Source organism: Rousettus aegyptiacus, unplaced genomic scaffold, assembly GCF_014176215.1.
Source record: "Rousettus aegyptiacus isolate mRouAeg1 unplaced genomic scaffold, mRouAeg1.p scaffold_m13_p_10, whole genome shotgun sequence".
NCBI classification, from domain to species: Eukaryota; Metazoa; Chordata; class Mammalia; order Chiroptera; family Pteropodidae; genus Rousettus; species Rousettus aegyptiacus.
Genome location: NW_023416285.1, coordinates 55277345 through 55292592, shown reverse-complemented (window position 1 = coordinate 55292592; position 15248 = coordinate 55277345). Strand labels below are relative to the sequence as shown.

The following is a 15248-nucleotide window of genomic DNA, read 5'->3' as shown; positions in this document are numbered from 1 at the left end:
TGTACTCTGAAATGGTTGTTATTAAGAACCCATCACATCTACCCCATAAACTATAGTGTCTCTCATATGAACAAACTTTATTTTATGGATTAAAAGTGTTGGTAGCCATAGGTAAAGTCATATATACTCCTCATATATACTCCTTTTGAGTAACAGACTTGCAAAAGATGTGCCAAACACAAATCCTCAAAGTGTTTGAGGCATATTCTCTGTTTTTGTGGAAAAGTTTAACTTTTATGAGAAGTTTAGTTATACATCTGATCCAGTACTTTCTAAAGAGCATGCAATTATCCAAATTGCAAATAACATTCAAAATTAGAAAAGATTGGCGTGTTATCACAAGGAGGTTTAAAACTGGTCATGAAGAAGTAATGTGTATTATAATTTTAGCCTACTAGAAGAACAAAACAGAGAGAATGTACACACTTTAGAATATTTAACAAAATGCTCCCAAAGCAGAATTAAATTTTTTAGAATCTGCAAGAAATGCTATAATAATGGCAACTATATATTTCAGTGAATCTTATGAAATGAAATGAGGGTAAAATTTGTCCAAGAGACAATTATTAGATAAGATATTACTTCAACACTTTGAACATTGAGTACTATGTTAATAAAAATAATAAAAAATAATAAAAAATAACTCACTCATAAAATTCAATTCATGTACGGAGTCAGTATATGCATATCAAAATTTAATACTAGAAAATGCAGCAGATAACTATATAATTATTTTGAAATGGAAGGTTGACACAACAGTGCTACAAATTCATAGGAGGGTCCTATTATTAGTGATGACTTAGTCGTGTAGATAGAATTGAACTGAACCTGAAAGACTGGTAAAGTTTGGATATGATCAAATAATCATTAGGGTAAGAGCAAAAGAAAGAAGCAATGAGTAGAGATATCTTACAAAAGTACTACTTAGAACAGTAGCTCATATGCTGATTATTGATATAGTTGCTATTCAATGAATTATTCAATATTCAATCGTTCATTATTCAATAGTTTATTATCTAGTAATTCAATATCTCAGTATTATTTGTAAGCATTTATAACAATCATTGAAAGGATGGAGCCATGAGTTTAGATCCATTTCATCTCTGCATTATGTTTAACCTATCAATTTTTTTTCCAAGCATCAGGTGTAGGTCACCAATTAAAGAATTTAATGCTTCTAAATGTTGACTTTTTTTTTTCTTAAAGACCATTAGGAAAAAAATGTCTTCATTAAAAATTACTGTGACTAATCCCTTTTTATATAATTAAAGGCTTAATTTTCAAGTCAATCCAGGTTTGGGTTCCACTGAACATTGAAGAAACGATCTAGACCAGGAGTACCAAACCTTGGGGGTGCAGACAAGTACGGGTCTGTGGCCCGTTAGGAACCAGGCCATACAGCAGGAGATGAGCGGCTCACAAGCCAGTGAAGCTTCATCTGTATTTGCAGCTGCTCTCCAGAGCTAGCATCCCTACCTCAGCTCTACCTCAGATCATCAAGCGCTAGCTCACAGGAGCTTCAGTCCCTGGTTCCAAAAAGATTATGACCGCTGACCTAAATGACAACAAGAATCTTGCCTCTTCTATCACCAATTTGCCTATTCAATAAGAAGAGTGGAGAAAAAGAAGATGTTATGTGTACAGGCAGTGTGAGGCCATCCGGACAAGATAACATGGGGAACATTTTTCCAAAAAGAATAATTTCAAAAGGTCATTAATTCATAACTTTGCACAGATGTCATATTGAGGTCCCTGCAACCTTCCTTGATAACCTTAGTTTCTTGTACTACAAACACAGCTAAATTTAATGGACTTCAAAAATTAGATGTGAGGCATATTTTTAGAGCTTTATGCATATTCTCATTTATTCCTTAAAATAATCCTATGAAGTAGTGCATATTATTATCCTCATTTTACAAATGAGAGAATCTGAACTATAAAAAAGTTAAATCTGCCTGTTTCAAAGATAGTATGATTTGAACCCAAGATATTTGAGGAATATGCCTATATTTAATATTAACTTTTTTATTTTATTTTAACTTTTCTCTGCCTTTGTCCTATCATTTATTAATCTGACAAAATCCCCAACAGCAATCATATATGTTTTCCCCAAAATTTATCACGTCTATCATAAGGTTTTCACATTTTTCCTCCCTTGTTTTTATCTCCTTTGGGGATCTCTATGGCTGAGGCCTCTGCTACCTGAGAAGCCTAAAAAGGGCATTTTGATATAACCATCTTTGATATTGTTCACTATTATGATTGGCACTAAATGGAGCTGCTCTGAATTTTCGTCACCCTGTAACAAACCAGTGGAAGTAGTGACTCTGCTATGTAACGAACACCCTGGGCTCTGAATGCCACTATATTCACTAGTGGGCACAAAACCAACTACCAATATATGCTACTCTAGGAGGAGAGGGCCCTAGTAATATTATTAGCTGCCAAAGCACTAAAGTCATGTATCCTATGACTAAATGAAGAAAATTCCTATTTCTGTTATTCACATTGGCTCCAAAGCAAAGCATTTTCTGTCTCTAACTGTCTCAAGCTGATTTATGTAAAAATAGCACTTTTAATATGGGCCTCAACTAGAATCCATGTATACTGAGGTGAAACCAAATTTGTGTGTGATACAGTGCTGAATTCAAAATAACCTCTTTTCTTCGGAGTCTTGAGCACATAGCTTGTCTTAAGCCGTTATTTCCAAGACTCTTTTGTCCCTCAGACCAATCTACCAGGGTATCTGAAACTCCATTTGTAAGTGGTATATGCCAAAATGTATTGAAAAATGTAGGAACTAGCCCAGTTCAATGGAGAAAAATGTGCAGCTGTCTTCTATTTCACCTTCATTTTTCAAAGATATGTTTTCTAGAAAATGAATTTTAGTTTGACAGGTTTTTTTTTTATTTGAATTAAAGATATTGCTCCACTGCCATAAAGTTTGCATTGTTTCCAAAAAAAAGGGCTGCTGTCATGCTTATCTCTGTTTCTCTGTACATGAGTCTATTTTCTCTTGCTGTTTTAAGATTTTTTTTTAATCATTGGTTTTAACCAATTTGATTATAACATGCCTTAGTGTATTTTTCTTTTAAATTTGAAAAAATGTTCAGCCATTATTTTTGAAATATTTTTTCTGCCTCCCCTATTCTGGAACTCCAAATGCATAGTAGTAGGCTGCTTAAAATTGCCCCACAGCATATCGATGTTTTATTTTCTTAAGTTATTTTTCTCTGTGTATTTTACTTTGACTAGATTCTGATATACCTTCAAACTCACTAATCATCTCTTTCTGAAGTGTCTAATCTGCTGTTGGTCTCACCAATGTAACTATTATCTCACACATAGATTGTCTTCAGCCCCTAGATGTCTGGTTGGGCTATTTGTTTTTATATAATCAATGTCTTTCCTTAACATATCCATGATTTCTTCTATGTCTACAAATATATGAAATGCGGTTATAATACTGTTTTAATATCTTTGGTTAATAATTATAACAGTGTAATTTCTGGATGTCTCTTTTGAGTAATCTTCCTCTTCATTATGGATCATATATTTCTGCTTCTTTGCATAACTGATAATTTTTATTTGATACTACACATAATAAATTTTTACTTGATAGAGATATTCGTATTCCTTTAATTTCGTGAGCTTCATTCTGGGATTAAGTTACATTTCTTGGAAATTGTTTGAGTCTTTTGAGGCTTACTTTCAAGCTTTGTTAGACAGGACTAGAGCAATCTTTAGTAAAGAGCTAATTTTTCACCACTACTGATTCAGTGCCCTTGGAAGTACTCCACCCCAGCTCATGTATTATGAGAATTTTTCCACTTTGGCTGATGAAAACACATAAGAGTTCTGATCTTGTGTGAGGACCAGCCATTATTCTGTTTGTTCCTTTCTCTGGGTGGTTCTTTCCCCTCCCTCAAATACTTTTATCAAATGCTTTTCACTAATTAGTATTCATTTATGACTTGAGAAGAACCTTTGCATATCTCTGTATAGCTCTTTGCTCTCACTATCATGCCTTGAACATTCTAACCACTTTGGCCTTCCTGAATCCTCAGCTCTATTTCCTCAACTCAGGAATACCACTGGGCTCTGTTTGAGTTTCTGACTTCTTCGCAAATTAAAGAACAATTTTAGGGCTCACTCTGTACCCTTTTTTCTCAAGGATCAATATTCTTTACTGCTTGTTGCCAAAATCTGCAAATTTATCTTCCTTCTTTCCTCCCTTCCTCTCCCACCTACACTCTCTATCTCTTTTCTTTTTTTTCTCTTTTCTTTCTTTCTCGGTCCCTCCTATTCTTTCTCTCTCTTTCTCTCTCTCCCTCCCCCACCCCAGCTCCTATTACTCCATTTAACCAGAAGTGAGAAGGCTCTACTGGAGAAACTCATTTACAGAGTTCTAACTGCAGATATTTCTATACTAGTGAGAAGTAACTAACTCATCTGGGAGATGAAATGTGAAAAAATTAAGTGGTATGGTTCACAATTGTTTCCATCCTTCATAGAAGTCAGGTTATGAGCAGGAAACAGATGATAAACTGAAATTAGATAATTTTATGAGAATTTAATAAAAAGAGAATTTATTAAGGTATAAACATTATTTAGGAAAATACAACAAGGAATGGTATAGTATCCCAAGATTAGTAATAGCAGGAGGGCTATTGCTACCCTAGGCCTGACTGTTGAAGAAGGATTGTTTATAGAACACAGAGAAAGAATTATCCTTGAGAGAAGCTATAGACTTTAATAGAAAAATGCAGCCAAACTAAACTCATCTAGCAAAAAAAGATTGTCAATATAAACACTAATCTTTCACTAATCTTATCTTTAAGATTTCCTGCCAATGCCTCCTATTCCTAATCAGAAGGTGAAAGTCAAAGGAGTCATTTTATATATTCTTTGGGTCAGTGTTCAGATGATTGTACAGAATGGAAAAGTATAAAGATTTTCTCTGAAAGGATAAATGGAAGATTTTAGAGATAGTCTACCAAAGTAAACTAAAAAATAGGTACATTATAACCAACTCTAACAGCTGATGAAAATAAGCCAAAGGAAATAAAATAGTCATGTCACATTCATTATAACTATGGAAAAATAATGGTGGCTATGTTAGTAAGTCTATATGGATGATATCTTTACTAATATCCATAGCAGTCAAATAATTATAAACACACACAGGAAATCTAAGTAAGTATTATATCTACTCATGATCAATTTAACCACTAATCATTGTTTTAATAGTGGTTTGGTTAGTAGTTGTTACTCTGTCATAAATTTAAGTACTCAGTATTATACCAGGAAATAGGAGTTTACAAAGAAGCAATATATGTGGATGTTGTGGTCGAGATTATAATACACTTGAAAAAATAAAATATGCATATAACTAAATAATCAGTGAAATACATACAAAAGGTTTTCTATCTAGATAAATTATATAAACATTCAAAATTACAGCATAAAAATCATCATAGAATAAAATATATGTAGGTCATTAATTAATGATTCAGAGGAATTTATAAATTTATATACTGCTCTTTTATAAAATGTTGGAGAAATTTTACTGGTTGCACTATTTGTTGTTGAAGCTCTGTTATTGATGACCTTCAATTTCTTGATATCTTTTCCACCCAATAACAATGTCTTATTACTTTACTATTATAAAAAAAATTAACCATAAATAACAACCAGCATTCATTCAAACAACTGCTAGAATTCAACTTGAAGTTCAAAGAGAAAAAGTCAAAGGATATTAGAGCATTTATCAGTTTTTATCTAGAAGACTATATCATGCCTTTGATATAAAAAACAAACATAATATAAACTAGGAAATTAAGGCCAAGGTGTCCTTAGTTTGGGAAATGATTCAGGGGCAAAGTATCTTAGATTGAATTAAAAATGTTTCAAACTAGCCTTTACCTTAAAGAGTCTCAAAAGGCCAAATTGATAAAACATGTAACAGTTCCCCTATCAAATAGCTATTCTAATTTACTTGGCATAAATTATGATCTTGATCTCCACATAGGTGTTTCAGAACCATGCAGTCATCAAATAAACGTGGCAGTGTAATTTAACAAATTGCGAAGCAAATGGTTAGCTTTTACCTAGTAGAATTACCTCCAACTTTTCTCTGCTTCTTTTGTCTTTAGAGTTTAGTTCATATCTATCACTTCTACTCTAGACTTTTTATTAATAACAAGTGGCTCTCTAAGCCACTTCACGAGTTCATCGACTGAATCTACCCAGAGCTATTAAATTGTCACTCTACTTCCTCTTTACACAGAGTTGATGTGTAGCTATTGGACTTCTTTTTCAATCAGGCATAATATAAACATCAGGCACTTTCTACATGATGGGCCATTTCAGAAATGTTCAGCTAGTACAAATTTATAAATTCTGACCTAATTAATTGCATTGTGAAGTTTGGATAAAGAGATACTATCATTAAATTCTCAAATTGTCCAGGTGCCTCATAGGCATATGAAACTGAGGAGTTAGCTTTAAATAGCGTACAATTTGATCTTCACGAATATTTGACTTAAAAAAAGGTTTATTAATTTGTGCATTTCTATTTCGTAGAATTAGAAAAACCATGAGAATTCTACCTTGAACCAGATACTCTCGCTTTTCGAGTACACAGAATTTAAGCAGCTTGCTCATAAAGAGAGCCATTAAAGAATCAGAAAAAAAAAAATCCTGTTCCTTAGTCTCAATTGATCTCTGGTGTTTTCTATTGTCTCCCTCTGATAAGTACAGAATGATAGAACCTCTTTTTATACATATCTTCACATGAAAATCTTATTAATAGCATAAACTGAGTAACAAAGGAGAAATAGAAAAATATGCAGACATAATTTTTAAATTTTACATATCTCCTATAACCTTAAATACTATATTTCTTAACTAAGAAATTATTAAAAATATTAGTGAGTCTTAAAAATTGTTAATGGAATTAGATATAAACATTTTCTAGAGGAAGTTTTTTCTTCACAAGATACCAATAGTTTATTGCATCTGATTTAGGTAAAGAGGACTTTCTGTAATGGCAATCCAAATTTTCTCTTCCACATATACTTTCGTCCACATAAAAAATGCATTAAAAAGTGATAGAAATGATTTAAGATTAGGGGTAATAAACATACTTAATCTGTTTTCAATTACTGCAACCCTCTTAAAAGGGTAATTATAGAAAGTGAGACCACATAAATTTTTTTTTAAAAAATTCACTTCATTTCATTTAATATAGAGTTTCAAGTTTCACCAGAAACTGAAAGTCATATGTTCCATAAGATTAAAAGCAAATGTAAGTGTTTCTATGTCACTAGAAATGATCTCTTTAAGGGCAAAGAAGATGATAAAGAAGAAGAAAAAATATATAATCAGGCAATGACTCTTAATAATGGACTCTTAGAAGAAGAAAAATCAGACTTTAGTTAAAACTGTAAATTGATATGCTGCATTATTCACTTTCTAGGCAACCACATATAAATTTGAACTGCTATTTGTAAGTGGGTGATTCCATAGTGAGACTATGCAAAGATATTTAAGCAATATCAGTAATATTAAGAAGTATTATTTAATACCCTATATTAAAATAAATACTATATGCAGAATACTATAAATTGCACATAGCACTCTTATAAATTGGACGTAGAATAATGATCTGTGTACTAATAAGGCAATGACTTTCTAAGAAAGAGAGAATATTTTCTTTAAAAACTGCATCGATCTTAAGACCATGCTAAATCTCAGCCTCCACAGAAAACTTAATACCCGTTGCTTTTAAAGTTATGTGTATCATCTCTAAGCAATAGTAAGCAAACAGAAAAGTAGCCAATATAAAACAAAGTTTGAAATCTACACTATAAAAAACAAATATTTAATTATCAAAATCTGGAAGTGTGAAATTTTCAGCATATTTCCCCTTGGCAAGCCCAGAAAGATGGAGTCCAAACTATGTCTATTTTATAGTTCCTTTATTTCCTCACCGTAATGTACTTAAAATCTCTTATCTAAACAATGTTTAAGGGTTTTGTGTTGTGTCGGTGATAATTTTCACAATGTTATCTCTTCAGCGAGTTGCTAATAAAAAATTCACAGAGAAAGTTGTGTTTAGAAGGCATAAAAATGCCACAGCTCAACATGCAATTGAAAGAATAGGCTGTTTGAGTAGATTTTATGTAGATACTGTCCTCATGCTATATTTTTTTCACACTTAATCCACATTTGTCTAAAAAGTCAGCTAGACTAAGAGAGTGCCTTTTTATTTTATTTAATTTTTTTCTTAGGGGGAAAAAAATGATGCAGTTGACAGGCTATCCAGTAACATTATTAACCCTTTGGGCCCTTTCTAAAAAAAATCCTAAAAGAATATAAACGACAATATCTATGTATGACTAGACTATCTATCTATCTGATTATCATCTACCTATCTATCTATCTATCTGTCTATCTATCTATCATCTATCATCTATCACCTTATCTATTAATCAACATGAAAAAAGCTCAGAGAGCATAGCTACTGAGGAAAGAATGAGATCTGGAATGAATTTAATAAAAGTTGAATACACATATTAAATCATCGTTCTAATTTTCACGTGTTGTAAATTGTTCAGGTACCGCAAATTGGTATGGCCACTATGGAAAGCTGTATGGAGTTTCCTCAAAAAACTAGGAATTGATTTAACATATGATCCAGTAATTCTTCTACTGGGTATTTACCTCAAAGACTTGAAAATTCATATTCAAAAAGATATTTGCACACCGATGTTCATAGCAGCATTATTCACAATGGCCAGGACATGGAAACAACCAAAGTGTCCTATGATAGATGATTGGCTAAAGAAGCTGTAGTACATATAAACAATGGAATATTACACAGCCATAAGAAGAGATGAAATACTGCCATTTGCAACAACATGGATGGACCTAAGCGAAATAATCATACTAAGTGAAATAAGCCAGACTGAAAAGATTGAAAATCACATAATATCACACATGTGGGATATAAACCTAAAAGCAACAAATGAACAGGACAAACAAACAGAAACTCATGGACATGGGCAATGGACTAGTAGTTACCAAAAGGGAGTAGGGAAGAGGGAGGGGGGAAATAAAAAAATAAAATGTTGAAAAAAATTATGTATATATAGTATGAAAAAATAAAATAAACTGACATTTTAAAAAATAAAAAATAAATAAAATCAGAAAAACAATGCAAAAAAAACCCTTTAATTTTTCGACACTGAAATTCTTGGAAACAAACATTTAGCAGGACAGTGTTCCAATTTATAATTTGGTGAGCCATTTAAATGGATAAAGCTAATGATATCGTTATACGATGTTACCAAAAAATTATATTTAATCAAATTATGACTAAGGTATAATTGGAAATAACATTGCTGAGGGATCTGCTAGTTACAAGGAACAGTTAGATTAGTGACTCTGTTTTTGCTTTGATGACTAGCCTTGAGGCTGCCATGTTTTGAAGGCAAGGATCAGAAGTCAAAGTGAAATGTAAATGTAAATTAGCCTGGGCAGTAAAACGTGGCCTAATTCACCAGGTTTTAATTGTTCCTTATTCTCACTGCAAATTGAATGACATAAATACTGTTGGAGGTATCTTTTTCTCCTGACTTTCTATTTCAGCTTGGAGAAACACCAATTAATGTAACTCCCTTGTCATTTCTCCACACCAATATTTAATCCTTTCAAGGGAAGAATTACATTTCATTTGGGTAAATTTGGAAATGGACTCTGGGAATACCAAGGTTAACCTGTCTCCTCCCTTTATTTCTTGTAGAACTGCCTGACCATGAAAAGCCTTTTCTCTGATGTACTCCAAACTACAGGAAGTGTTCAGCCAAAAAGGCTTTGCTCCTCCTGCCCAGGAGGCCTAGAGTTTTATGTTTGTTTCCCCAACCCAGTTATTAATAGTGCTTCCTCTCACTCTTAAAAATGTCCTGTTGATGATAAATATAGAGTTATTTTTCAAGATCCAATTCCAGTTATATCTCTTTTCTCATCTTGTACCATTATCCCCCAACTATCTAACACTAGCATCAATAACACCTGCCTCAAGTCTTACTTTCTTACATCTTACGTTTCCTCAGCTTGGAAGCCAAACATCCTTTGTCCACATCTCTCATTTCCTCAAGACTTTTAATAAAATTTCAACTTACCAGTAAAGAGCCATTTCATTTGTAATAGCAATACTACCCCCACACTTTCACTTGGTATACTCCATTCCCTAACTCTGCTTTACTTTTCATAACTTTTTGACATATTGTATATTCATTTCTTTAGTTTTTTTTTTCTCTTCCTCTATCCCTCAAATATATAACTGTACTGAAAGCAGGAATTCGTACTTGTTCATTCACCTCCAACAGTATGTGTTACATAATATGTACTCAACAAATACGTTTAATAAAAAAAAATGAGGCTAACTGTATTGCAGAATATTATGCACAATACTGATGCTATCTATGCAAAATGGCACAATGTTAAGAGATATAAGGAAGTAATGCTATGTGCTAAACTTTTCCACATATAACAAAATTTTGATAGTAGTTGTTTTGGGGAAAGAAAACAGAAAAAAATATGACTGGAAATGGTGTCATTTGTTATTTCAAACTTATCTGAAATACTTTCGTATGTTTATTAATAAAAGATTAGGTAAATATGAAAAACAATAGTTTTAAATTTATAGTGGTGGAAATACTGGTATTTCCATATTATTTTTGTACTTTTCTGCATTTTTTATTTCTTTAAAATCTACATATCCATTATTGTCCCTTATTGTAAGTCAAATAGCAGAGAACCATGATTTTGTCATTCATTAATCATTTATAAAGTCTTCCATAAAATGCAAATTGATTTTAAAAACACACTTATTAAACCAATATGCTCTTTGGATCTTGCATTTAGTAAAAAATATTGAAGCTAAAATCATAAACTAGAAGCAAACAAATAATGTTCTAGAGTACTATTTCCGATATAAAATAACATAAAAAGTACCATTTATTTCAAAATACTTTTGTAATTCTTACTATGTCATATTCTAGAGTTTTCTTTCTGGTGTGACTTCTCACTAGCTCTCTAGTTTGCCCCAGGTCTCTCTAATCCATACTTACTAAGCTCCTTCTTTCATTTCCCTGAGCATAAAAGGAAAGTAATATTTACCAAAGCTACTTAACTTCTTAGTCTTTTTTTTATTCATATAAAAATGTAATACCCTGTTCCACCAATCTCACAGAACCAACTGATGTCTTGCTTGTAAAAAGCCTTTTCTGAACTCTAAATCACTATATTAACATTACAACTTATTATTGTTCTCTGGAAGAAACAATTCTCATGAAATTTTGTGATTTTATTTGTAGGAGAAAAGATGTAGGAAAAAAATAAAGATAAATGGAGGTGATAATAGACATTTTCTATTAAACATAGATTAGTAATGATAAAAGTAATATGGAGTTCTTGGGAGTCTAGTCAAGATGGCAGGATAGATAAATACTGTGCTTGCTTCCTTTCATGACTGCATTAAAATTACAACTAAATTATAGAACAATCAAAGTGGAGAACCATCTTAAGACTAACTAAACAGAACTCCTATAACTAAGGATATAAAGAAGAGGCCACATCAAGACTGGTAGGAGGGGTCTACGGCCCTGCCACCCTGAACACGCCTGATCCCGTCTGATCTCTGAAGCCAAGCAGGGTTGACCCTGGTTAGTACTTGGATGGGAGACCACCTAGGAAGACCAGGTGCTTTAGGCATTAAAAAAAAAAAAAGAGTGGTAGGAGGGGCAGAGATGCAAAACAGGCTTGCCCCAAACCCACATGTAGCAAGTGGTTGAGAATCTGGAGGGCTATCTTGGCTGGGGAGGTCCCATTAGAAAAGCAAGAGGCCTCAATCACACTTCAAGGCACTCCAGACCAGGGTTCCAGTGCCAAGAAAAGGAGTGCCCACAAAATCTAACTATAAAAGTCAGTGGAAATTCTGACAGTCCAGGTGAGATGGAAGGCTGCGGGAAACCCAGATGTCATTTTAAAGAGCCAGTGCACAAACATACTCACAGGCACTCACCCTAGGCTCCAGTGGAAGGATAGCAGCTTGGGAGGCACCAGAGATATACAGGAAAAGACTGAGTTCTGTGGCTTCAGGCAAAGGGCTGGAAGGACACCTGCCATTATCCCTATGTTGACTATTCCTTCTCTGAAGCCTACAGGCAGATGCTATCTTGCCTGTGTTGCACTCTCCCCCAAAATGGCCAATTCTGAATCTGCATTGGTTTGGTAAACTTTGCTTGCTCCACCTGTTGACTCCCTGGGACCCTGTCTCATTTAATTCATGCATTGGCATAGTCATATTAGTGGCTGAGCAACAAGCCCTAACCAACTCCTTCAGCAGCAGTCTCTTTTAGTACCAATCAACAGGCTTCAGCTCTTGCACCTCCAGACATAATTCAAGTGGCAGGCAACCCGATCCAGCTTGAGCTGCAGTATTTCGTGAACAAATCTCAAGAGTCTGCAGGTATAAAGCAGGTGGCAGCTAGCTTTAGTGTGATCTGAAACTTTTGCAAATGTCCACAGGCTCAGCACTGACACCAAATCTAAATCTTCACTAACCTGGGGAATACCACTCACCCCAGCCTGGTAACCTCGCCTCACCCAACTCACATACCACCTAAATTTCCTTTAACTGCTGATTTTTACAGATTGCTGGCAGGCAGCCTCAGGCCTGGGGCTGCCCTGGACCTTTTGCTAAGCTGCCCCAGGCATAGTACTGGTGGAAGCTGGCCTCATTTCCTTATGTAGACTTTCCTAGGCTTAAACTAACAGTTACCAACCTCAGATAGACTAGCAGCTCCAATCAGGTAGCCCCAGGCCAGTCACAGGAAGTAGCAGACCTTGGTCTATACAAAAGTTCCTCCTAAGGGGCCCCATAACCAACAGACTCAGAGGCTGATATCAGACCACACGAGATCCCCATCTCATTAGCCCCACAAGTGGCATACCCAAAAGGTGACTTCAACAAGCACATGATTCTGCTGAGGTAAATCCCAATCAATGGGGTCAGCCCACACATAGCAGCTTGTATGCTATGGACATGGCCAGTACTCACAGCCATTCAGCCTAAGAATAAATCCCACCCACTGATGTCCCAATAGCAATCAAGGTTCAACTACAACACAAGAGCACACACAGCCCTCATAAGAGATGCCCCTAAAGCACTAGGCGCAGGAGACTAAGGAGGCTGTTCCACTGGGCCACACATGGCACCTACTACATAAGACCATCCATCTTAGACTGAGAGACATAGCAAATATCCCTAAGACACAAAAACAAACACAGAGAGGCAGCTAAAATGCAAAAACAAAAAACACGTCTCAAATAAAAGAATAGAAAAAAACTCCAGAAAGAGAACTAAATAAAACGAAGACAAGCAACCTATCAGATATAGAGTTCAAAACACTGGTTATAATAACGTTCAATAATCTTATAGGGAGAATAGATGATCTCAATGACAACTTCAACAAAGGGATAGTAAGCATTTAAAAAAAGACATAGAACCCTTTAAAAAAATCCTAAATGGAGAAAATAATAACTGAAATGAATACACTAGAAAGAATCAACATATTAGATGAAATAGAGAATTGAATCAACGATTTGAAAACAACATAACAAGACATACTCAACCAGAACAGCAAAAAAGAAAAAAAAAGAATTTTAAAAATGAGAAAACTTAAGTGACCTTTGGGATAATATCGAGCATAACAATTTTCTCAACATTGTACCAGAAGAGAGAGAGCAAGGGATAGAGAACCTAATTAAAGGAAAAAAAAAAAAAATGACAGAAAACTTCTTTAACCTGGCAAAGAAAACAGACATACTAGTCCAGAAAGTCCTGAGAGTCCCAAAGAAGATAAACCCAAACAGACTCACAACAAGACACATCATAATTAAAATGCCAAAGGTTAAAGACAAAGAGAGAATCCTAAAAGAGGCAAGAAAAAGGCAGCTAGTTACTTACAAGGGTACATCCATAAGGCTAATTCTCAACAGGAACTTTGCAGGCCAAAAGGAGTTGGCATGAAATATTCAAAGTGATGAAAAGTAAGGACTTACAACCAAAATACTTCTACCCAGCGAAGCTATCAGTTAAAATTCAAGGTGACATAAAGCATTTCCTAGACAAGAAAAACCTAAAAAAAAAAAAAAATCATCCCCATAAAGCCAGTATTATAAAAAATGTTAAAGGGACTTCTTTAAGAAGAAGAAGATTGGGTGGGGAGGGAGAAGAACATAAATATAAATAATAAAATGGCAATAACTATGTACCTATCAATAATAACTTTAAATGTAAATAGATTAAATGCTCCAAATAAAGAATATAGCAGTGACGAATGGTTAAAAAAAACAAAAACCATATACACGGTATCAACAAGTGACACACTTCAGATCACAAGACAACTAAGGACTGAAAGTAAAGGAATAGAAAAAGATACTTGATGTAAATGGAAATATACAAAAAGTTGGGGTAGCAATACTTATATCAGACAAAATAGACTTTAAAACAAAGGCTATAAGAGACATAGAAAGACATTACGTAATAAAGGATCAATCCAACAAGAGGACATAATCCTAGGAAACATTTATGCACCCAAAATAGAAGCACCTAAAGGTAGAGATCAACAGTAAGGAGATATTGTAGGGGTTATAACATCCCATTGACACCAATGGACAGATTTTCCAGAAAGAAAATCAACAAAGAAACAGCAACCTTAAATGACATATTAGACCAGATGGATTTAATTAACATTATTAGAGCATTTCACCCCAAAGCAATAGAATGTATATTTTTCTCAAGTGCACATGGGATATTTTCCAAGATATATCACATAAGGCTACAAAACAAGTCTCATTAATTTAAGAAGATTGAAATCTTATCAAGCACCTTCTCTGACCACAATGGTGTGAAACTATAAATAAAATATAAGAAAAATAAAACTGAAAATACATAAACACGTGAAGGCTAAATTACATGTTATTAAAGAATAAATGGGTAAATGATGAGACCAAGAGAGAAATCAAAAGATACCTTGAGACAAATGAAAATGAAAACGCAATGACTCAAAGCTTATGGAACACAGTGAAAGGAGTCCTGAGAGGGAAATTTAGAGTATTACAGGCCTACCTCAAGAAACAAGAAATATAATAATTTAAAAAGTCAAATAATAGTT

At 34.0% G+C, this 15248-nt stretch overlaps 1 pseudogene; it reads left to right on the top strand.

The window, feature by feature from the left end:
* The first annotated feature begins 11662 nt into the window (after nucleotides 1-11662).
* Nucleotides 11663-11781, top strand: LOC118608880 (annotated as a pseudogene).
* The last annotated feature ends 3467 nt before the right edge of the window (nucleotides 11782-15248 follow it).